Source organism: Puma concolor, chromosome A1 (genome assembly GCF_028749965.1).
Source record: "Puma concolor isolate L17-30 chromosome A1, mPumCon1.1.hap2, whole genome shotgun sequence".
NCBI classification, from domain to species: Eukaryota; Metazoa; Chordata; class Mammalia; order Carnivora; family Felidae; genus Puma; species Puma concolor.
In genome coordinates this window covers 72,875,156-72,900,684 of record NC_141667.1, presented here as the reverse complement: position 1 = coordinate 72,900,684, position 25,529 = coordinate 72,875,156, and the positions used below count along the sequence as shown (strand labels likewise).

Genomic DNA, 25,529 nt, shown 5'->3' with positions numbered 1-25,529 from the left:
AACTTCAGCCCAGGTCATGATCTCACAGTTCATGGGTTCAAGCCCTGCATCAGGCTCTGTGCTGACAGCTCAGAGCCTGGAGCCTGCTTCAGATTCTGTGTCTCCCTCTGTCTCTTGGTGTGTGTGTGTCTGTCTGTCTGTCTGTCTCTCTCTCTCTCAAAAATAAATAAAACCTTAAAATTTTTTTAAAAATCCACTTCAAACTAAGAACCACTGTGAGAATTAGAGTCAAAACACTGACTTTTTTCTTAATTCTGACTATGCTTATTTATTTCTAGTGACCCTGTTTGCAAGCCTGTAATTTTTAATGGTTAAAATTCTAAGTCTCTCTCAGGGATCTCCTGAAAAGTTATTGGCCCTATGCCCACTCACTGAATTCTAGCTATGGACATTATCCCCAGGTAATTAAAATGTTCACTTACAGGAAAAAAAAAAAAAAAAGTATCACATAGCATTGTTAACCTTCTTCTCAGATAACGTACTCAGTGTCAGAATTATCTGTACTGCCTTGGGGCTTTTTTGAAGAGTGAATATCTTTGCACACACTGTCAGCATACACCATGTAGGAATAATTATCATCATTAACCTGAGTCTTATTAAGCTGCCTGCTTATTAATATGTATTGCCATTCACCATAAGTGCTAAGTTGTGGCAGAAAAACAAAAGAGATAGCTGAATAAAGATGGCATTCCAGTCTTCAGCAACATTATTAAAATATTTAGAAAGGGAATCTAATGAGTTTGCCTTTTTTCTCAAAAGACGCAAATCCCAAATTCTACTAACTTTGAAAGAACATGTCAGCTACATAAAATTATATAATATATAAGAGGAAGAAAGATCGGTGCTTGGAAAGAACCAGACAGCATGTATCATCCATTCACCAAAGACAATGAATAAAATCAATGATTTGATCAAAATACTTATGAATTACTGAATTCCACATTCCAATTGTGACATTTGGAAGCCATGTGCTTAGAATGCACAAATCAAAAGCAGATGAAACATTTGCACTAGTTTTCTATCAGTCCTTTAAAGAGTTCCCAAACTCTAGGAGGCAACTTCTATAGAGGAAATTGTTGGCCTTATTAAGTGTAAAGAATTACTGCCAAAAAGTCAGGGCTGTGGAGTAGGATGGATGGTGTACTTCCTGGGTGTCAACAACCAGATTTCAAAGAAAAAGTTATACTTGGCCTCCGTAGACTACCTTGTCTTTCCACTTATAGCTTCCGGGTATGCATTTGGAAGTACCAACTCTCATCTTAAAATTGTGATGAACCTCACTTTTCCATTGTATCTCCCGAGAAGGAGTGAATGAGGACAGCTAAATGATCTGATGAAGATGTAGCTTCTTCCCTTCATGAACCTACCACACTTTACCCTCACCCCCATCCCGGCCTTGTATAGCCCCACTCCCTGCCTACATACATCTATGTTTGCTCTGGATTCAGTTACTAGGGTGGACCTGGGTTTCATAGAGCCTGAACTATATATAATTTGGGTAGTTCACTTTCAGAAAAATGTTACAATATTATGTATACAAAATTAGGTATGAGCATGAATGTTTATTTAGAATGAGAAAAATCATAGCAAAATCAAATCTAAAAAATCTGAAAAATACTGCAAACATTATAAAATTCAGAAAATAATACAGAAGACTTTTATTTAATAAACTTCCTGACACACTCTGTAATTCTTTTCTTCCATTTTTCGCTGCATATTCTTTGATCACCTCTTCACATAAGAACAAATTTGTAATTGTTTTCTATAAAAAGAATAATAGATAATTCAGTCTTCTTAACATAGTTGATCACATTTGTTTTTTAGTAGTGGTACTGAGATGCCTAAAACATGAAATGTCAACACAGACATAATTACCATTTGTAAATCTGCTAGAAGTTTATGTCCTATAACAAAAATTCTGATTAATTCCATTTTGTAAAATTCCCATCAAAAAATAAAATAATGTAGGGTACATTTGAATTTCAGAAGATGCATTACCGAGTATATTCATGATGGGCAAGAACTTCTATTTTGACTGAGTGTTGTTGTTAAACACTCCTCCCCTTGTAATTTTGGACTCCTCCCCTTGTAATTTTAAACACCTGATGACTGGAAATGCTTTCTACAAACAAGCTTCTGGAATGATATACTTTGGACTTTGTTTCTCATCCTCCACCTATGTATTTCTGGTGCTGACTGCTGTAAGACACATTCATGTCATGATAAGACCTGTGGCCCTACACCTTTGAGGCAATCAGCCTAACAGATATTGGGACTCTTCCAACTATACCCAGGCACCTAGTAATTTAACTAACAGAGAGAAGATTGAAACCACGTAAATGTGCACTACTAAATCCAAGTTTAGTGTATCCACAATTCAGCTTGCACTTGACCTGCTTTGAGATAGCATTCCAGAACTATCTGAAAGAAAAGAAGTGAATAAAGAAAATTGACAGTAGACAGATACCCTACCTTATTTTAGCCAACTTTATCAAACTGTATGACCCTGTGGACATGTTGCCAGGGCCTCTGCTATTACCTTAGAAGTAACAAGGTTCATTAGCTTCAAAGTAGAGTCCTTCTGCACAGCTTAAAGGTTGGGTAGAATTTTTATCTCTCAAAATTCCATGACTTAAGTCCTACATATATGTGTATAGAAATGTGAAGACTTCAAATTAAAAGAAAATAAATAATTTAGTAAATTCCCATGGAGAATATACTTAATTGAGCAGTGAAAATGAAGCCATAAAATCTATAAAAGAAGGGGATGAAATTAGCATCCAGTGACCCTAGAAACTCAGGATCAGATCCAATTTATTGGCACTTAGCCACTATTTCTTGTGTTTGATTTTTTTTTTTTAATAATTATCTCCATGCTTTTAAATCATTTGCTCACATGTAATCTCGGTCTCTGCCTCCTGAATTTCTACATGCATCCCTCACTGTAACAGTTTAAAAACAAAATACATAATTCCTCCACTAAGCCAGTAAAGAATGAACCAAAGGCATAACATTAAAAAAAAAGAAAGCTCCCACTCTGCTGGTTATTTGGAAAAAGCTGAAAGATTCTCTCTTCCTCAGAAGAGGGAGGAGAGGCTGGACGGGTGAGACCAACTGCCCACCTTGCTTCTCCTCTATGGCACATCTTTCCCAAACTCCTTGTCTTTCTTTTCTGTTTGTGTGGCCACCACTTCAGTCTTGGCTCTTAACTTCTTACTTACTACAACAGTAGTTAAATAGCTGATCCCTCTTGACTGTGTTATCCAATTAACATAAGACTATTTCCAAGCCAAATAGAACTTTAATGATTTAAAACTTGGAGGCCTTACTTATTTAGACCCTTGAAGTCGTTGCTGTAACTAATCAGGTTTATCAACATTGAGTAGCTGATGTGTGAATTGCACAAGGCAGGGCTGCATCACAACAGCATTTTACTTCCACAAACTTAACTTTTTTATATTCATCTGCAAGTCTTTCAACATATCCATGAATGATCATGCTGGAAGGACAAGGATGGGAGAGAGGGGAGGGTCTCTCTAAAGAAACACTTTATGTAAGAGATATGAACGCTTAGGCAAACAATCTGTATATTTGATAAGGATTGTTTATTTAATAGCATTGACATGATCCAAGTAGACTAAATCTATTTTTTTCCCACATCTTGGAAGTCTCATAATTCCCACATTTCATCTGGGAAATCAAGATAATTACAGAGATGCATATCTAAGGTTAATATAAGCAAATCTGTAACCCCACTCTAAATAATTGAAAGGAAGAAAGAAAAAGGAGAAAGGGTGGGAGAGAGAAAAAGAGGAAGATGGGGAAAGAAGAAATCAATGAAAATGTAACAGCAAAGGCATTCCCAAATCGGATCAGATGAAAACATGAATCTTAAAGATCGCCTTCCCAGGGAAAACCCAATTCCAGAACAAGTTTCTCCAGAGCATTTGAATTACTAATAACATTCTGACTAGTCTTTGAAATAGGGAAAGCCATCAGATTTACATATATGTATATATATATATATATGTATACGTATATATATATATATATATATAATATATCTTCAGTTTTTGAAAGGTTGTGTATCTTTGTGAGACATTTTGTTATAAAGAAATGATGTGGCTCATTTCTATAAGAATTTGACATACAACAACTTATTTCTTTTTTATTAAAAAAAATTTTTTTAAACATTTATTTAATTTTGAGAGAGAGAAACAGAGAATGAGCAGGGGAGGGGCAGAGAGAGAGGGAGACACAGAATCTGAAGCAGGCTCCAGGCATTGAGCTGTCAGCACAGAGCCTGATACTGGGCTCTAACCCATGAACCATGAGATCATGACCTGAGCTGAAGTTAGACGCTTAACTGACTGAGCTGCCCAGGCACCCCACAACTTATTTCTCATATATCTTATTCTGCATAGGAAATTTGCAATAGCAGATTTCTACTATATCTGACTGATGTCAAAATATCTGAATAATTCAGTAAATAACCTGAATGTGAATGAAGTTAAATATAAAAACTAAAAATTATTGCACTTATCACCTTACCCAAAGTATACAAGATTATTACTAAGACAAAAGAAATATTTAAAAAGCCAAAAACCTCAAGTTATTTAATCTAACTTCACATAACCAATTCTTCAGTTAGATATTTTGGTATTAACTTAGAATTTCCAAGAACTAGGTATGAGACACATTCACTAATCTTTCATTCATTTACATTTTCAACATATCAAATTCACATTTTATTTATTCAGAATGTTTATTAAGCACCTACTATATGACCAGCATTGTTCTAGGACGGGGCTGAATTAACAGTGAACAAAACTGACAAAATTCTCAGCCCTCATGATCGTACATTCTACCAAAGTATTCTAAATTGTATCATTGAGAATTTTACTTCCAAAAATAGGAAGCATTTTGAACATCATGCCTTTTGTAGTAATAGACATTGGATGCAAAAAATCTTGAAGCAGTGCTTTTGTTTGCCAAACCTATGTGAAGGACATGTGAATAATCTTAAGCGTTTCCTGACCAATGTAAAAGAAGGCAAATGTGTTGTTTTTTTCAAGAGTAATATAAGATTTTCTAAGGTAATTTTGGCAATATGTAATATTCCAATTTTTTGTTTTAGCCATTTACTGAAATACCTAATCCTTTAGGGAAGATTATGCCGTCTTGTAACTTTGGTACTATAGATAAGGAGTTGAGATTACAAGCTCTTCCAAAGTGAGTTAGTTGGGTATTGGGAATATAGTTCTCATTGTTTTAAAAGATCAACATACTATTTTAGAAAGAGTACTAAAAGTGTAGAACACGAGACCCAGGTTTAAGTTCCAGTATAGATACTAAGTGACCGTTCACAGTATGATTTCTGTGTTTCTGATATGTTTTAGTTTAGATTATGTATTTTAGCAAACATTTAAACTCAATTGAGTACATTTAAATATTTTCAACAACTTGATTTATCTTTGTGAAAAACCTCTTGAAATGCAAGTGCATAGTTTGTGCATCACCTGCAAGTAGCTTTAATAGTTAGTATCCCAAGTGCTTGAGATACACTGTGAATTTTACATTTAAACTGGCCTTCATTTGCATGTGCTCCATAATAAAATTTATATAATTGCTTCATAAAAAATACCTTATATTATTATTCACCTCCAATATCCAAAGAATATTCATAGATGCAATTTAGTAGCTATCCTTTGAGTAGTTGAAAATTAGATTTGTTTCATCCTTGTAATACTGTATAACATAGCAACCACTGGAGATTTTAAAGCTAAACTTAGAGGGAAATTTTCAAAATTCTCAATTTTTAAAATTCCTGACAGACATCACTTATATAATATTGAATATTGGCAAGAAGAGTCCTAGGAAATCCGTGCAGAAACAAGTCCAGGTGTGTAAGCTCATGAAATACACACTAGATTTAATATTTTATCCAGGGTTGTTTAAGGGTTTCTCATTTAATATTAATGAAACCATAATATCTTCATGTTCCATTTCCCCATCTAGAAGAGGACTAAAATTTTACGTATCCCCAAGAAATTGGCACTGATAAGTGAGAAAATCACCCAAGGCTCCCAAGGCAAACATTATACCCTGGAAATAAATTAGGCACATCTGGAAGCAACATTAAAACTCTTTTAGGCCACTTGGGTACAGCTGTAATCATTTGTTAGTAAACGATACTCTAGCAGCATAGATGAATGCACTTTTAAGAACCCATTTTACTCCCAAAGAGAAACTAAAACCTTAGGAGATTCCCACTGAATATTCAAAATATAATGAAATTTAAATCACATTTGGAATAGATCTGCTTTCTTTTCACTTTCCAGTTCTGTATTGATACATTGTTTTTGTTGTTGTGGTTGTTCATCATTTCTCTTGAATTATCCTCAGAAGTCAGGAGATTAATCTCCATTTTCATACCCTTTAATACTCAGCACCAGAAGCTGTATGAACTCTACTGCTTTCCACTGCTGTTGGTTTTGTGGTGTATTTAGGTAATCTGAGCCATTCTCAGATTCCTTTTTTTAATATTTTAGGTTGTTTCCACTGCTAATATTTCAGGCTCTCCATTTGAAGCCAGAGGATGCCCACTTAATTTGTAACAATTTTAAAAATAATAACTGGACAGACAAGTGAGTCACATCATTGAAATTAGTTTCAGTTACTGACAAATGGACTACTACAGACATGGGGAAGATGTCTGGGCAGTTTCCTGTTGCTGCAGTGTTCTGTAGCAGAAAGAATCCTGAGTTACTATGAAATTTATCAGAAAAGGAAAGGAATGGGGAGGCAAAATAGATCCAATTTCAGAACACTAGTACTTTGAAACCACTTCCAGCTTATCCTTAGGTTTTTCTCCAGTTTTTACTTGGTCGTATTACCAAAGATAATATAGATAAAAGGACAAATAAATAATCCCAGCAAAGATATTTCAACTCTGAATGAGACCAGTAATGACTTCTTTTTTTTTTAATGTCAAGTTATTTGATAGAGTTAATGTGGAATGCCACTTTTTACAAACACTCTTTATCAAAGCATATATTATTAAGTTTGTTTTTAATACTTCATATAGAAAAATAATGATAATTAGCTATGGAAAATTATTACCTGTTTCAGAGTGCCCATTGCTGCTGTTATCTTCTGCTTGTCACTGGACTTTTAACTGAAAAACATTTTTATGCCCTGTGAGTGACAGTTTTTAAATTAACAACACCTCACATTATTCAGAAGAGAGTACGAAAGAGAAACACACCAGCATGCTTCTCACTGGGAAGTTGGACCATGTTGTCATTCAAGAGGGAGAACTGTGGAACTTGCATGCCCTATAGGCCTCAAGAAATATGCTATTTCTCACTTTCTAGGCCTTCACTGCTATAACTCACAGCTTAATGCAAGACACTCACAGGCTTCTACACATGAAATTTGGCACAGTATCCTAAAATATTGAATTTGTCTATTTTGTGCTGTCAACCTGCTGAAGACCAAAATTCCTATCAGAGCCCAAAAATATAAAGGGTAGCAATATATTTTTTCCTTTAACTTTCATGACTTCGGCCTCTGACAGAAGCCTTAATTTATTATAACTACTACAAGGGGCTACATTTTAACATCAAGTACTGTAAGTCAGCTCCAGACACACAAGCCTGCCAACTCTAATTCATTTGGAATGAGGTGAGATTCAATCATTTATTTTCCCACTGAGAAGATTTGTGTTGCCTTTTAAAGTGAAAGAACTCAACATACCTTCCGAAGCTGTTCAGGATTCACTGAAATTTTGTTGACAATCATGCTTTTAGGAATAAGTGAATATGGCATGGACTAGAATAATCAGATGTTAAAGCCAGAAATTATCGTTCATTCCTCTGACATGTACCTCTGACCCAGTCAATGACCTAGAAAAACTGACCATGTAGAAGTGTCAACCTACAGTCTCCTAGGAGAGAAAACAGTATGCTGGGGAGATGGAGTTGATCAAAAATGAGAGTCAAGGATACAATGAAAAACAAAAGTGTTAAGAATTATGGACTAAAGAAATATTACGGATTTTCCTAAAATATTTAGATCACCAAAGTAAGTATTATTTAAAGGTGATATTTTCATTAAGAAAAGTCATATTAAAATTAAAATAACTGTTGAGCTCCTAGAAAATTCAAAGTAAAGCTCTATACTAAGATGTGAATAGACTGGGGCGCCTGGGTGGCTCAGTCGGTTGGGCGGCCGACTTCGGCTCAGGTCATGATCTCGCGGTCCATGAGTTCGAACCCCGTGTCAGGCTCTGTGCTGACAGCTCGGAGCCTGGAGCCTGTTTCAGATTCTGTGTCTCCCTCTCTCTGACCCTCCCCCGTTCATGCTCTGTCTCTCTCTGTCTCAAAAATAAATAAACGTTTAAAAAAAAAATTTAAAAAAAAGATGTGAATAGAAGTGTTTATAATATAACAGAAGAAAACATGAAACAAAATAACCAACGTTCTAAACAATAATAGAAAATAGTCATAAAATTATGTATAATTTATAAATGAATTCTGTAGTCAATAAGTGGGAGAGATTGGGAAAGAAAATACAACTATAACATGTGAGAAGGAAAAGATCTTTAGGATTTGAGAAAAAGAGTAAAATACATATATAATCTTGGTGAATTCCTTTGAAAATAAATGTTCCCAATGTTCAGAGACAAAAGCACTCTCATCTTTGTCTTTCAGAAGGGTTGAAAACTAATCTACAAAAGGAAGTATTTTTTATTAGAAAAAATCATTGAGATCAAATTGCTAGCAAAATATACAAATAGAAAACAAATAACTTACAAACACAGATGCAAAAATCCTAAATAAAACATTAGCAAAATGAATCCTCCAATTAAAAAATATATATAACTTAGCCAGACTTATTCCGGGTGTTCAGGGATGATTTAATATAAAAGTGTTTTATTATGATTTTCTCATATTCGCAACCTAAATTTGAAAACTATATGTTTATCTCAACTGATGTGGAAAAGCATTTTATAAAATTCAATTCTCATTCATGAGAAACCTCTCAACAATAATGGAGATGGAACATTTCTAATCTGATAAAGTATAGCAACAAAACTTGCAACAAATATTATATTTAATTGTGGAGCTTAAGCCAATTTCTGCTAAATTCAGGAGTAAGAATTCCCATAAGAATGAATTATCTGAAAAAAAGAAATACAAGAGTTTTGTTTACAACAGCATCAAAAACAATGAAATACATAGAAATAAATTTAAGGAGGTGAAAGTTCTGTACACTGAAAACTTAATAAGACATTGATGAAATTGAAGAAGACAACATAATTGGAAATATATCCTATGTTCATAGAGTAGAAGAGTTAATATTGTTAAAATGTCCATACTAACCATAATATGGATTCAGTGTTATCCCTATCAAAATTCTAATGGCATTTTTTTTACAGAATTAGAAAAAAAAATCCTAAAATTCATGTGGATCCACAACTGGCCCTGAATAACCAAAGCAGTCCTGAGAAAGAACAAAGTGGGAAGCATCATGATTTCTTATTTAAAACTATGTTACAAAGTTATAGTAATTAAAACAATATAGTACTAGAATAAAATTAGACACACCGACCAGTGGAACAGAAGTGAGAGCTCAGAAATAAACCCATGCATATAACAGGCAACTAATATTTGCAAAATTTACAATTTTCAGTGGAAAAAAGATAATCTCTTCAGTAAATGGAGCTAGGAAAATTGTATATTCACATGCAAAATTAGACCCCTACTTTAAAACACTCATAAAATTTAACTTGAAATAGGTTAAAGATTTTCTTACATGTAAGACCTGAAACTGTAAAACTCTTAGAAGAAAACATACAAAAAAATCTCCTTGATTTTGTTCTTGGCAGTGATTTTTTGATACAACATCTAAGGCACAAACAACAAAAGGAAACATAAACAAGTAGAATTATACCAAAGTAAAAGACTTCTAGATAGGAGAAGAACTGATCAACAAAATGAAAAGGCAACCTACAGAATGGGAGAAAATATTGCAAACCAAATGTCTGATGAAGGGCTAATATCCAAAATATATAAGGAACTCATACAACTCAATAGCAAAAAACGATTTAATTTAAAAATGGGCAAAGGAACTGAATGGACATTTTTTCAAAGAAGCTATTCAAATGGCCAGTGTGTACATGAAAAGATCCTCAGCATTACTAACATCAGGGAAATGCAGATCAAAACCACAATGAGGTATCATCTCACACCTGAAAAGTACTAGTACCACATTGCCTGTCTTGATTAGAGTATCTTTATACTAAGTCTTGAAGTTGGGCAGTATCAGTCCTCCAAATTTGCCCTTCCTCTTCAATATTGTATTGGCTATTCTGGATCTTTTGCCTCTTGTTATATATTTTAGAATCACTTTGTCAGTATTCAAAAAATAACTTTCTGGGATTTGATTTGGATTGCATTGTAACTACAGATTAAGCTGGGAAGAACTGACATTTTGTGGTCTCTTTTTTTTTTGTAAACTTTTTTTTTAATTTTAACTCCAGTGTAGTTAACATACAGTATTATATTTCATTTCAGGTGTACAATATAGTGATGCAACAATTCCATATATTACTCAGTGCTAATCAAGGTAAGTACTCTTAATCCTCTTCCCTTATTTCACCCAAGATCTGACCTCTTGAAAATATTGAGTCTTCCTTTTCCTGAGCGTGGAATATATCTACATTTGTTTATTCATTGACATCTTTTGCTGGGGATTTTTAGTTTCCCACATATAAATCTTATACATACTTTGTTAGATTTCTACCTAAATATTTCATTTTTAGGAGGTGCTGTTATAAATTATATTGTGGTTTTATTTTCAAATTCCACTTCTTTGTTGTGAATATATAGAAAAACAATTGGCTTTTTATATTAACATCGTGTCCTGGAATCTTGGTATCACTTATTAGCTCCAGTGGGTTTTTTTTTTTTTTTTTTTTTGGTCATTTCTTACAGATTTTCTACATATACGATCTGTCGTCTGTGAACAAAGACAGTTTTATTTCTCCCTTCCCAGTTTATTTCTTTTTCTTGTCTTATTCCACCTACTAGGACTTCCAGTACAATATTGAAAATCAATGGTGAGAGGGTTCCTCCTTGCCTTGTTCCTGATCTTAGAAGCTTCAGGCTTCTCACCAAGTATATTAGCCATGGGTCTTTTGTAGATATTCTTTACCAAATTGAGGAAGTTCTCCTCTATTACTACTTTTATCATGATTATGATGGTTGCATGGGTATATATGTATGACAGTTTTTCACATGTACACTTTAAATACATATATGTTATTACATATCAATTATATCTCAATAAAGTTTTTTTAATAGTTCAAAATTTTAAAAATCTGGATCTTCCACTGTTTTTGGAAAAATGGCTAATCAACTCCATATTGACTTCACTTTCTCTTTCCTCATATTGGGAGAAGGGAAGCCCTACATCAGTAAAGGAACTTTTGGCAAGAAATGAAGTCTGTTCCAATCTGAGACAACAGGAACACTGGCTGGAAAAGCCCCATCCCCAGAGTACAGAATCTCCATTCTTTCTGTCTTCATTTTCCCATCTCTACAACAATGTAGTTGAGGAGAACAACCAAGAAAGACTACAGGAATCCACAAAACCTTTAGACTATTTGCTTTGACAGTTATTTGCAGTGACCTCAACTACAGGGAATACACATATCTGGAGGTTCTCTGAAAGATGTGTGGTTGCACTTTTGAAGAGGTATATTCCATATAGTTTGTTTCAGGTTCCTCCACTGCCTATTTACTTATTTCTTTTCCAGTGCTCTTCCTTTATTTTTGTAGATCTAAGTTTCTGATCTATATCATTTTCCTTCTCTCTATAGAACTGTTAACATTTCTTGTAAGTCAGGTCTGCTGCTAACAATTTCCCTCAATTTTTATTTATCTGAGAAAGTCTTTAGTACTCCTCAACTTTTGAAGGATAATTTCATAGGGTACACAATTCTAGGTTTGTTTGAGGAGTTTCTGTCAACATCTTAAATATATTTCACTCCACTCTCTACTTTCTTGTATGGTTTCTGAGGAAAAGTTGAGGTAGTTCTTATCTTTGCTCCCCTATAAGAAACGTGTTTTCCCCTTCTGGCTTCCTTCAGGATTTTTTTTTCTTTATGTTTGATTTTCTATAACTTGAAAATAATATAACTATGTATATTATGAATAAATATACCAAGCATTTATTCTGCTTGGTGTTCTAGCAGTTTTCTGGATCTGTTTTGATATATGATGTTATTTTGAAGAAATTTTCAGCCATTATTATTTCAAATGTTTCTTCTATTTTTTTTTTCTTTTTCTCCTCCTAGCATTCCCATTATGTTAAAACTTTTGTTGTTGTACCACAGTTCTTGAATATTTTGAGAGTTTTTGGTTTGTTTGTTTGTTTCAACCTTTGCTTTTTGTTTTGGAAGTTTCTATTGAGAAATCCTCAAGTTCAGAGATTCTTTCCTCAACTGTATTCCATCTGATAATAAATCCATCAAAAGTGTTCTTCATTTATGTTTTTTGATCTCTTGAATCTTTTTGGTTCTTCTATAGAATTTCCATCTCTTTGCTTACATTACCCATCTGCTCTTGGATACCGGCTACTTCATCCGTTAGAAACCTTAGCATATTAATCGTAATTGTTTTACATTCTAGATCTGATTATTCCAACATCCCTGCTATATCTAAATCTGCTTTGATATTTCCTCTATCTTTTCAAACTGTAGGGTTTTTTTTTCTTTAATATGTGTTATAATTTTTCCTGGATACCAGATATGATCTTCTTTCTGGGTAAAAGAAACTGATTTTAGGCCGTTAGAAATGTGGCGGTAAGGTAGTGGGGGACAAGAAGCATTCTATAGCTCTGTGATTAGTTTTCAGTGTTTTAGTAAGCCTTTACCTTTGGAGTGTCAAAGTCACATCTCCAGTTTTTCCGTTCCTTAGGTGAGACAGAATAGCTAGTGTGGGGTGGAGTTGCATATTTATCTTCCTCCATGTGGAAGGCTAGAGTCAACTGGAATTGAGTGTTTTCCTTCCCCTTGGCCAGTTAGGCTCTGATAAAACCCCAGCAGGTCAGAATATGGTCAAATATTTTCTCCTAAGCACAGACCTTATTAAGAACAAAATGCTTTGCCATATGTCACAGTGGTTCCTTTTCTCCTTCCTCTAACAGAAGTAGGAGGGGATCTTTCTTCAATATTCACTGTGAGAACTTAATAGAATTTCCAAGTGGAGGTAGTGTGATGACTGGAGTACCCCTGGAGTTTTTATCTCTCAGACTTGCTTACCTTGCACCGCCCCCAGCAATTCATCGGTTACATTTCAGGTTTTACTGTCTAGGCACTGGTTTCTGCAGAAGTTGCTGTTCTGGTGGGTTGTGATTCTCTGTGTTTATCTATCTGTCTTTCCAGTTTGGGGCAGGAGGTTTGCCCTGTGACATCACTTCTCTTATGGATCTAAGAAAGTTGTTGATTTTTCAGTTTGTTCATCTTTTTATTTGTTGTTAAAATAGAGTGGCACCTTCCAAGTTCCTTACATGCTGGATGTGAAACTAGAAGTCTCAGAGAAGATCTTAAAAAAAAAAAGAATTCTTAATTCCAGCACCTGGAGACATTATCTTGGTATATATTATTTGAAGCCTTTTTCTGTATGTGTGTATATGTATTTATGTATGCGTACATGCATATGTATGTATGTATATATGCATAAACACATACACTAGTAATTATATATGTGTGTATAATTAGTACACATATACTAGTTCTTCCAGTAAAAATGATCACTCTCCTTCAAAAAAAAAGCATTAAAAGCATCAGACAATGAGACATGGACCAAGAAAAGGTATATAACCAACAAATGATTAGTATCCTTAATTTTTTTTTACTAATTTACTAATTTACCAATTAGTAAGGAAAAGATAAATACCACAAAAAAATGAGCAAAATTTATGAGCTAAACAATGCACAGAAGAGGAAATCTAAATAATCAATCAATAAAAGAAAGACCCCTCCTTATATAAAATGGAATGTACCACTCAAATACCAATGAAATAACATTTCACCTACTCAGATTAGGGGGGGAAATCTGACAATATCAAGAGTTGGCAAGAATATAGAAATTCACTGCTTATTCATTGATGGTGAGTGTGTGTGTGTGTGTGTGTGTGTGTGTATATATATACACATATATATGTATATATATATATATATATATATATATATATATATATATGTACAATTGATTGGAAAAACAATTTGACAACTGATAATAAAGTTGAAGATAGAATATCTTATGACCCAGCAATTTTACTTCTAGTTACACATCCTAAAGAAGCTTTCATGCATTATATAAAGTACTAATACAAGACTGCTTATGCAGCATTGTTTGTAATACTGAAAAAAATTGGAATTATGTCCATATATGGAAGAAGAGAATGATGAATGATGGTGCCATTCATAGAAAATGAGTAAAGTGCAGTTCCATATACCAACGTGGATGAATCTCAAACATTTATTATATCAAGTAATAAAAGCAATGAGCAGAAGTATGCATCCAGTTTAGTACAATATACATAAAACTTAAACCATATTTATGATGTAAAGTTATATGATATGCACTGGAATTTAAATATAAAATTCAAAAGAGTGGTTTCCTCAGAGGATGACAGAGGTAAAGGCAGGTGGAATCAGAGAGCTTTAGTTTTTAGCTTTAATTATATAGATAACGTATTATTTCTTAGCTTGTGTGGTAGGTGCATCAGGCATACATACCGATTTTCATTTCTGAATGTTTTAGTATTTCTAATTAAATTTTTAAATAAAGGAAAATATGTGAAAGTAGGTTTTTGTGGTTTTGATATAAATCTCAGACCAAGAGACTGAAAACCTTTATCTCATGTTATTTTTTATTATATGAAAATAATATTGAGAATAGAATGATTAAGAACTAAAATTCACTAGCATTTGCCTGCAATGCAGTCTTTTGGCAAACTGGAAATTTGATTGCATTGTTGTAAACACGTTTTTTATTGTGTTCTTCTAAACACAGCATCATGTTATGATCATTATTCAACATAATCACTGATTTGTTCAGTTCTGCCAGGGTTAAAAAATTCTTGTTAGCACTCTTTGAAAGAACAAAGCTGTTTAAGGAAATGTTGCTAAGATTTTGGTGTTCCTAGTCCTAGGAATAAAAAATAGAATATAAGGTAACCTAGGTATAATGGGCAGAAGGTTTAAAACTAAACTATTTAGTTTTCAATATAATTATTAATATATTATTAATGAAAGAGATCCTTATCACTGGCATGTCTTAGATGAGCAAAGTGGGCTAATTGCTATTAAGGGCCCCACCCACCATCCTTGCTTGCCAAGTTCTTGAATTTCTTTAGAAGCACACAGGAATGTTGGCACACTTAATTTCTCCACTGAAAAATGTGAAACTGATTGTTATTTTTATTTACCCTTTGATTACATTCATTGTGCTTGACATAGTCAAGAACATTAAAAAAAAAAAAAATGCCCAGAAAACAAAATCTTGTGCAAATGCACACAAAAAATATATATAATGGAAACACAAGTGAATATTTCCAATGAAAACATAAAAAAAAAAAAAAAAAAAAGAACAGTTCAGAAAGTTTTAATGACCTTTTACTAGAAAAGACGGGGAGGGGCGCCTGGGTGGTGCAGTGGGTTAAGCGTCTGACTTCAGCCAGGTCACGATCTCGCGGTCCGTGAGTTCGAGCCCCGTGTCAGGCTCTGGGCTGATGGCTCAGAGCCTGGAGCCTGTTTCCGATTCTGTGTCTCCCTCTCTCTCTCTGCCCCTCCCCCGTTCATGCTCTGTCTCTCTCTGTCCCAAAAATAAATAAACGTTGAAAAAAAAAAAATGTAAAAAATGTAAAAAAAAAAAAGAAAAGACGGGGAATTCACAAACCATATTTATTTCATAAATCCTCAGCTACTGGATTTTCTGAACATCTTAATGATTTGTTAAAAAAATAAATTATGCTGGTTTGATGCATGAGCCATTGGGGTCATAGAGATTTCCAAAGAAAATTATTTAGCAATTTTTCCATTTAGACTTAAAAGTAAACAATTGATCATTGCTTTTATAAATCATGTCCATAGCTTTTGTGAATCTCTACTGATCAGTCTTTTTTCTGTAAAAAATATTGCATAAAACCTAGGTTGAAATATCTTTTATAGTTACACTCGGGGTCAGCTGAATGGCAAAACAATGGCAGGGAATCTTTCAGTTCAATCTGTTTATGAAAATTGTGCATTGTGCCTGGAAGAGTTACATGGTGTGCCAAATCAGGCTTAAAGTACCATTAGAATTTCTCTGCCAGCAGTATGCATAAAGATTTTTTTCCAGTTGCCCAGCCTCTTCTTTGAGGATAGAAAGAGACACATTTATGTAACCCCTATTTTTTCTATCCACTCCTGGAACAGATATGTTTAAATCAACTGAAAAACATGGTCTGCTTCACTTGTCTTCTGCTCTACACACACAAGGTTTTCTTTAGGCAAGTTTTTAGTGAATCATGTCTTAGCAAAACTGAGTCTTTAGGACTAAAATAATAATAACTTTAAAAAGAAAGCTAAAGACACGAGCCTTTTTCAGTTCCATGTCATCAGATTTGCTGACGTCTGCCTGAACTTTCAATTGAAAAATGGGGTAACAGCCTTACAATGTTGTCAAAGATTTCTATATCATTCATAAAGTTATGTGGGAATTTTTTTTAATTGGCAACTCAACAAAACATCACTCTTAAATTTAGCTTATACTTCGTTCTTCTTACTCCAATTTAATTATTGGGCAAGTTTTATCAAATGAGTAGTATGTTCAATATTTCAGGCAAATGCAACCATTTTGAATCAAGTAGCTCCTTGCTGGTTGTTGACATTAAGCACATGTGACAACTCATTAGAAAAAGAAACATACCCAGAAAAACTTTGCAAAGTTAGTGACTTAAGGCACTGACCCACTTCAGATTTTAAACTAAGTAATTTCAATTTTCCCTGCAGTATTAATATCATAGATTATTACAGCTGGTTCAATTTTTACCCTTCTCAAAGTGTGCATCACCAAGTATTTTTTCCCAAACTTACACTTTTTGTCTGAAAATATCTGGGATAATTGTCCAAGTCATTCAAGACAAAAATTGCTTTTACATAAAATACAAATATCAAAATAATGGATTCTAGATTTGTAATTATGAATCACCTACATATTAGAAGGCATATAGCCCCTTATCAGCCATGTCTGTCTTCTCTTCTCATTGAAATAATCATTTAATAACTAGAGGGGCTTTGTTATAAATCAACTGATCCACCTCCCAAATTTCAAGCTAGAGTATGCACAAAAAAGTTATTTAATGTTGAGTTCAAAGAGACTAGTTGATTTGTTAAGTCCATAAGCAGATTTTAGCATTAATTTTCTTGGTAGTCTGTACATGTAGACCTTGACCTCATATGTTAACACTCTCAGTTCAACATTGAATTGTTTTCCTTCACTCCAAAGAGAGCAATAATGATAGGTAGGTAGGTACGTAGGTAGATAGGTAGGTAAGTAGGTAGGTAGGTAGGTAGGTAGGTAGATAATGTGGAAACAAAAGGAAAAGGAAGAGAAGGGAAGAGAAAAGAGAAGAGAAGAGACAAGACAAGACTAATGCACTGAAAATGAATGAATGAATGAATGAATGAATGAATGAAAAATAAAAAAGAAAGAAAGAAAGAAAGAAAGAAAGAAAGAAAGAAAGAAAGAAAGAAAGAAAAAATTTATGCACCAGAAATAGGTTTAAAAGTAGAGGATGAATCTGCCTATGTAGATTCAAGGAGAAAAATAAGGAAGGGTCATTAAATTAGGCTGCTGGCCAATGAAAGGATGCTGTCAAAACTCCCCATTGCCTGAGGCTACCCTTAAATAAAACTGTGACCCTTCAGGAAATGGAATACCAAAAGACTGCTCTTAGGCAGGACCTGGGCTGTGCTACTCACCAGCTAGCTCAGTGTGAAGGATCTCAGGGAGGCAAAACCACCCCCAAATTAGAGGGCAAGCAGTAATGAGTTTGGGAGGCTGGAGAAGGCATGAGAGGACAGTTTACTCATGATAAATTTAGGAGTGATTATCCCAAAGCCATAGGAATTATCACTAGCAATGAGTGGGAATTTTTTTTTTTAATTTCAAAATAACTGTAATAAAAAGACTTTGAGTTTCTTATAAGAATAGTTTTATCTTTAAAGTGAAAAAGTCAGAGCACCTGGGTGGTTCAGTCAATTGAGAGTCTGACTTGGGTTCAGGTCATGATCTGGTGGTTGGTGAGTTTGAGCCTGCCATAAGGCTCACTGCTGTCATAGCAGAGCCTGCTTCGGATCTTCTGTCCCTGTCTCTCTCTGTCCCTTCCCCACTTGCAATCTCTTTCTTTCTCTCTCTCTCTCTCTCTCTCTCTCTCTCACACACACACACACACACACAGAGAAATAAATAAACCTTAAGAAAATAATAAAAAGTGAAAAAGTAAGAATGAAACCCAAATGGGCATAATCAAATCGAGAACGGATAAATAAAAAATACAACCAGTGAGAAATTTAATACAAAAGTATTTATTGAATTTTTTAAAAACCTCCTTATTAACATAGATTCAGTTAATTAAAAGCTTGAAATAAGCAACCACTCAGAATGCAGCACTGAAATATAGATTGATGTGGTCAACCAAACAGAAATGGAAGATACATTATATTTAAAGAGATAATAACTGAGGTTTTCCAAGATTTAAAATGCAAAACATGTAAATAAAAATAGCCCCAACCTAGGCACAGCATAGTGAAATTGCAGAACAAAACATCTTAAGAGAAAATATCAACAGCTAGTGAGAAGAGAGAGAACTTTTTTTAAAGAATGAAATTTGACATAGGCCCAACTTTACCTAGTTAAATAACCATACCAGTTTTTCAGTCATTTTTGTGTGCATCCTACAGACAGTTGTATATGTTCATGGAGCCAGTTTTGTTTTGATTTTATAGCCAATAAACAAAGATAAATATAGCACTGGTGTTTTTTACAAACATAAACAACAAACATTTTACGGCAGATAAAGTTAAATCTAGAATGTTAAATCATCTCCCTAAAAGTTACTTATGTTTTGAGTCTGTTACTAAACTATGGTCATTAGAAGTCCAAAACATAACCACTTGGAAGGCACAGCAGTCTGAAGATGTGTTTCTGTAATGTAAAATTCATTACCTTCTTGTCATCTGTGAGCCAATGATTTACTAATGTAAGCCCAATCATCAACTATATTACAACTACAGTCTAATAGCAGTATAGTTATAGATGAGAAGGTATTTCCAACCAAAGGCTGAATATTCAGATATGTACAAATTTGGGGGATGGAGAGAGTCACCCCTTGGTTTCAAATGCTTTCTGTTCTTAAGTTTGCTTTTTTTTTAATTGCAGTAGATTTTCTTCTTCCAGTTTTAGAACTTTTAGCCATGAATGATCATATCCTTCAGATGGTAATAAGCGCTTCACAGTTTCTTTCCCTAAGATAGGAGAACCATAGATTTCTCCTCTTGACAAAACTACATACCCGCTAATCAACAGTTTGTTAATACGATTAATTAGAAAAGTCACTTGATTGGAAGTGAGGTGGGAAATTATTGTTTGATGGGTACAGAGTTCCAGCTAGGGAATATGAAAAAGTTTTGGAGAGGTACAGTGGTGATGGTGGCACAGCAGTGTGAATGCATCTAATGCCACTGAAGCGTACACTGAAAAATTGTTAAAATGGTAAATTTTATTCTATGTGTATTTTACCACAATAAAAAAAAATCAACTTTAGGGAAAAGATAATTCCATCAGTGTTTTAAAAGCATAAGGAAATTGTTGGTGCCTGTGGCATTCAAAAAAATGACTGTTCATCATCATGGATAAAAATTAGGATGAGCATTGACTTACCAACTTCCTAGGTTGTGACTGTTCTAATTGATATTTTCAACCATGCCACTCTTGCACAGTCTGTGTGGCACTTCTCCAACAGGAAATTTATCTCAGATCAGGACATGTCACTAGCCTTCCTTCAGCTCTAGCTTATGTGCTCCAAGTTAAACTGAAAACTTCCCTGTCATTTCTTTTAACCTTTGAGTTTGAGGCAATTCTAAGAACTTCTCTCACAGCAATTGCTTGTTCCTCCTGGGTACCATGCTACAAACTAGGCTTAATCATAGAATTCTAGGGTTGAGGAACCTTGAAAAGCACTGTGACCTTTCCAACGTTAGCCACAGCCCCTCAAAAACCATCCTAACAAACAATATAGATCGTGTTGTCTTTTAAAGCTCTCTCTCTCTCTCGTAATTCCATCCTTCAGGAATTGTTCTTCTCCTAGAAACATCAACTTCAAATCTAAATCTATCAGATTCTATATTAAGGCACATTTCCCTTTGCTCTTGCTAAAATTTAATGGGGGCAAAAATTGATCACCTTCTGTATTAATTTTTTACATCCAGTTTTTGAAGGCCATTACTAAATTGATATCAGATCCTGGCTGTCTCTTGTAAAGCTAAAGAACCCTCATTTTCTGAACTTCAACACATACGTTTGGGTTTCTATTCTTATAAAGTCCACGACCATTTTCTCTTTCTCTTCCAAACTCCACCTATTTCTTTTAAATTATAGAGGGCAGAACACTCAAAGTAGTTCTTTTATTAACTTCTGCATTTTCTTACATTCTAGGACCATTGCTAATATTTTTTTATGAGAGATATTCTACTACAAACTTGTATAGCTTAAGATTCCTTGTGTTTCCAAGGTGGCTACAACTACATTTACCATCAATATTTACATTTGCCAGTCTTTCTTCTTATTTATATCGATTATATTCAGCCAGATTTTAACATCAGCAATCATTTTTTTTGTCAGCTGATACCAAGTAGCTTTTAACTACTTGGTTAAAAGCTGTTACACTGATCTAACAGAGAAGGTGTTATCAGGAACATTTATTGATCCCACATACATGTCAGGATAGCTTTATAAAATAAAAGGAAGAAAGCTTATTTATTTTGATATCTTGCTTAATTGTAACCTTTCGATATAACATACTGCCAGTAATAATCCAAATGATGGATACTCTCAACAGGTGTTTCTTTGTGGATCAACTTGCTACTCTTTTTTTTTTTTTAACCAGGTTACTAAGGAGAGGCGTTTTGAATATGTATCATATGTCAACAGTATGTTTCATACAGTAGTACAACATCAATTTTATTAAGTCACTTTACTTCCCTTAAGAGGAAAAGCTGTGCAGGAGTCAAAACTCTCCATTATGCAGGTAGAGTGAAATGTACCCTATAGTTCTGTCAAATTATAGAGAGCCAGCCGTGTGCATCCAGGGGTAGGAATGGTTTGCTGAGGCATACAGGCCCAGCAAAGGAGGGCAAAAACATGGTGATCATTGTAATAGTGAAAACTTTAATAGTAAAAATGCTTCAAAAAATGAGTGTTTTACAGCAGGTAGACTCTCTACAACCTGCAGCTTGTACAGAATCCCTGACCTGGTCTGGGCTCCAAACATCCCCGGTTAGGAGCAGCAGACGCTCGGTGCCAAACGAGACCAACAAGATTCCTAAGCAATGACGAATATGAGGAAAGGAGGGAGCAGGGCACCCATGCTATGGCAGACCTGCTCTGCCCAGTCCCCTAAGGTGATGAAATGTGTGACTGTCACAAGACTCAGTAATACTGTTATAATTGGGATGTACAGGGAATAGATGCCAGCTGCAGAAACAGTATGTGCTTTGACAAGGAGTGTGTTGCAAGCCGCTGCCAGCTTGTGCCTGCTGCCAGTTCCACTCAGCTACAAATAGAAATGATGATGCACAGTGGGCCACAGTGCTCATAGTAGCCTTTCACCAACCACTGCTTCAGGACCAAACAGGATCTAGAATTCCAGAGCGCTCATGGCAGCTTTCAAATTAGTTACACATCACAGAGTGGAACTTCCTGAAAGATGTCCACAGTTCACCTGCATGGGCATTAACAGAAAAGCTTGTTAAAAATGCAGCCTCATCACCCACCTCGGACCTATTGAATTAGAATCTCATAGGATGAGGCCCAGGAAACTGCACTCTTTAAAGTTCCTTGGTATGTCTTATGAATACTTCAGTTTGAGAGCCAAGGTCAAGTGAGCCCAATAACAAATACCAAAAAGCACATATTACAAAAGTAGGAGAAAATAATACTGTCTTGGACTCTTTTTATGCTTTGCAATTTACCAAGTGCCTTTATGTGTAACCGCATTTCTCCACAAGTATTTTTTACAGAAAAGACAATCCTTAGGAGATCTCAGTTGACCAAGATTAGAAATAGAAGTTTGAAATGTTTTCAAAGGATCAGGAATAGAGGAAAGGTATTTTCATAATGTCTACAGTTTTTTCCACTCTACTGTTATGACTCTTAGTAATAATAATTATGAAGATGTGAATAACAATAAAACAAGAAAAAATGATAGCAGCCCTTCCTACATGCCAGACAGTGTGCTAAGATTTTATGTTCATTACCACATTTAATCTCCATAACAATGCATGAGATATTATACTTCCAGTCTTACAGTTGAGGAAATTAAGTCTCTGGAAAATTAAATTAGGTTGCCTAAGATCCTAGAGCAAGTAAATTATGTTGCCTAGGTCCAAATTTTCTGCTTGGCTTTAAGCGTTCTAACCACTGAGCCCTCCAGCCTCCCTGATGTGGTCCACTCAATCTAGCTACAAAGTTGCTACATTGTTTGAAGATTAAACCTGGCTTCTGTTCTTCTCAGTAACCAGGGTAGTCAGATCATCTAGCCTGATGAAGTGAAGGAACTTTTCAGTGTCTCACTCAGCATCATGTCCTCATCTGTTTGTTCATCAGTGATCTACTGACTTCCCACTCAATGCCATACATTGTGCTTGGTGATGGGAATACAGCTATGAGTAAAATGGTAAAATGAAGCTCCTGCTCTCTTAGAATTTACATTGTAGTCTAAGTGTAGGACTACCCCTGTTCATTCTAGGTCCTGCTTGCTCTGATCAGAAGTCCATGATCTGGAGATTTTTCCACTACTCCATCTTTGTTAAGAAAATATACAGATCCTCCTGTGCTCTTGGCCAACCACTCTCTTAGTACATTTTAGCAAATCTGAACCTTTCTTTGCTAATGGCTTCTAATGGTCTCAGGTGCTGTATTTGCAAAAAGCTGTGATCATTGTTATCAGTCAGGACATTTTATGTTACAAGACCAAACAAAACAAAACAAAACAAAGCAATGCAAATTGGCCTACACAAAGAAAGAGAATTTTTGACATGTTAACTGGAAAATTATAGACATTTTCTAGGTAGAGCTGGATTTAGGTGGTCTAGCAATGTTGTCAGAAAATTTTCTCTTACCATCCCTGGCTTCTACTTTCCTCTGTCATCTTTATTTTCTTAGAGGTTCTTCTGACATAGTGTCAGGATGACCACCAGTAGCTACAATCTCACCTCCTACTCTGTAAATACCAAGGAAAAATTTTCCTTTTTCCACAAGTTTTGATGAGAAACCCAGCCTTGAGTGCCATTAGCTTGGCCTGGGTAACCTAAAAATGTAACAGTTTGTCTAGGTCTGGATCATAGACCCATAGGAAATGAGTTTGACCCACCCAAAACTACCTCAACTGGAAGTTTTCTTTTTTCCCCTGGGGTTTGTTTTTGTGCTTCCCCAAAAACAAAACAAGGTGCTATTATCAGAAATAGATTCAGAGCACAGAAAGGCAATAGATATACATTAAAACCATTTATTGGAGACTTTAAAACAATACCCTACTCAAGAGTAACAATTCTAGAAAGAAAAAAGAATCCGGTACTATAGACAGGAAAATGGAGAGGAAAAAATAAGAGACACGGAAGGAAATTGAGAAGTGTCTTATTTCTTTCAAATATCACCAAATAGACTTATGTTTTTAATGCAAAAGATGAACCCTTCCACTTGGACAAAGAGGTCTTGGGTGACCTCAATGAAGTGTATCCCACTAGATTGATCAAACTGACCTCAACAAAAGGATTCTCTAGGGGGCCTTTGGTTAAGAATATAAATAAGATTCTAATTTAGGAGAGAATAGTTTAATGCAGTCAAATATTCAAGTACTTTGAAAGCATCAGCTGTTAGGTCTTCTCAGGCAAGTACTCCAATCATTTTGTTCTTTCGATTTCTGCTTTGATGTCAAGAGAATTTTGTTTGGGCATGGCTCAGATGCCCACTGTCTCACTAGAGGTGTGACCTTGGAAAAGTTATTTAACCTCTTTGTAAAATAGAGCTAGTAAAACAGAGCTATCTCCTAAAGCTGTTGTGAGAGTTCAGTGAGCTAGATAACCCAAGGAAAACTCTTAGGATAGTGGTTACCACATAATAGGCATGGTATTTATAACTATTTTTAAAGCGTCCTTGGTGGTAGTAAACAATTTGATACTGGACCTGTTTGAGGCAACCGTTAAGTAATACTACTAATAGTATTTTTGTCTTGAATTATTATTCAGATACCTTTTATTAGTACCTCTTTTGTATGGTAAGAACTTGAGGTCAGCAACGGCCTTAATCTGTGTATCTCCTGCACAAAAGCTAGCATTTGTTAGCTAGCTAATGAATGACTGAATAAATGAATGGAAACAAATGGAAGCATTATTTTCTTCTATCCTCACCCTCTCAAGTTGTTTTTCTTTCAAATTCCTGTCTTTCATGAAAAAAAGTGATAATTAATATAAAAACCTTCGCCCTCACTGCAATAAGTTGTGTACTAATATTCCTAGAAAGGGCAAAGCCTTATTCCCTGGAATGAACACTTGATTTCAGGAACAAGGACTGTGAAAAAAGTGAGAGATTTGGGATCAGTGAACATTTCTGGCTGCCCTGAAATCAGCCAATGGAATTTGCCTTTCCACATCAGCCCACCTAGAGACCATATTCATTCGTTCTCATTCTTCATGGCACCTTTGAAGCAAGACTGGCCATTTGCGAGTGCTTCTTTCCCCTCAGATATCACCACATAGGTTGATGTCTCCTGCACCTTTGCTGAGGGCCAGTCCTTGTCTCTATTACACACTCTACACATTCACCTCCCAAAGGGCATGAATGGAAACGAAACTGCCAGTTCTCTAGAATAACATCTGAGGCACTCTGTGAGTACTGACATGCTGCAGAATGGCCACAGATGGCCACCCAGGGACAACCATACGACTGCATAGACTTCTGCAGAGAGCAATATGTGCAGGGAAGTGTAGCCAAGGTCCACATCTACATGCCCACTCTGGAGTCACATAACTTGTTCTGCTGCCAGAGGGCTTCCTGAGGAGGGAGGAGATTAAGCAGGTGTCCATTTTCAGAAAGTCCCTCCCTTTCTATGACAAAGAGATTAAGACCTAGCTCCATGTACAAACAGCTTTCTGAATTTCTCTCATCCATTTAGAACACAGCACTGCAGTAAAA

General features: G+C 35.1%; 1 long non-coding RNA gene across 1 annotated transcript in view; it reads left to right on the top strand.

Moving 5' to 3' along the window:
- Positions 1-25,529, top strand: part of LOC147584235 (uncharacterized) — an 82,134-nt gene that overhangs the window by 35,874 nt on the left and 20,731 nt on the right. Inside the window, exon 2 of the long non-coding RNA XR_015255257.1 lies at positions 10,581-10,632. This is a non-coding gene — a long non-coding RNA (uncharacterized LOC147584235). The remainder of the gene's footprint in view (positions 1-10,580; positions 10,633-25,529) is intronic.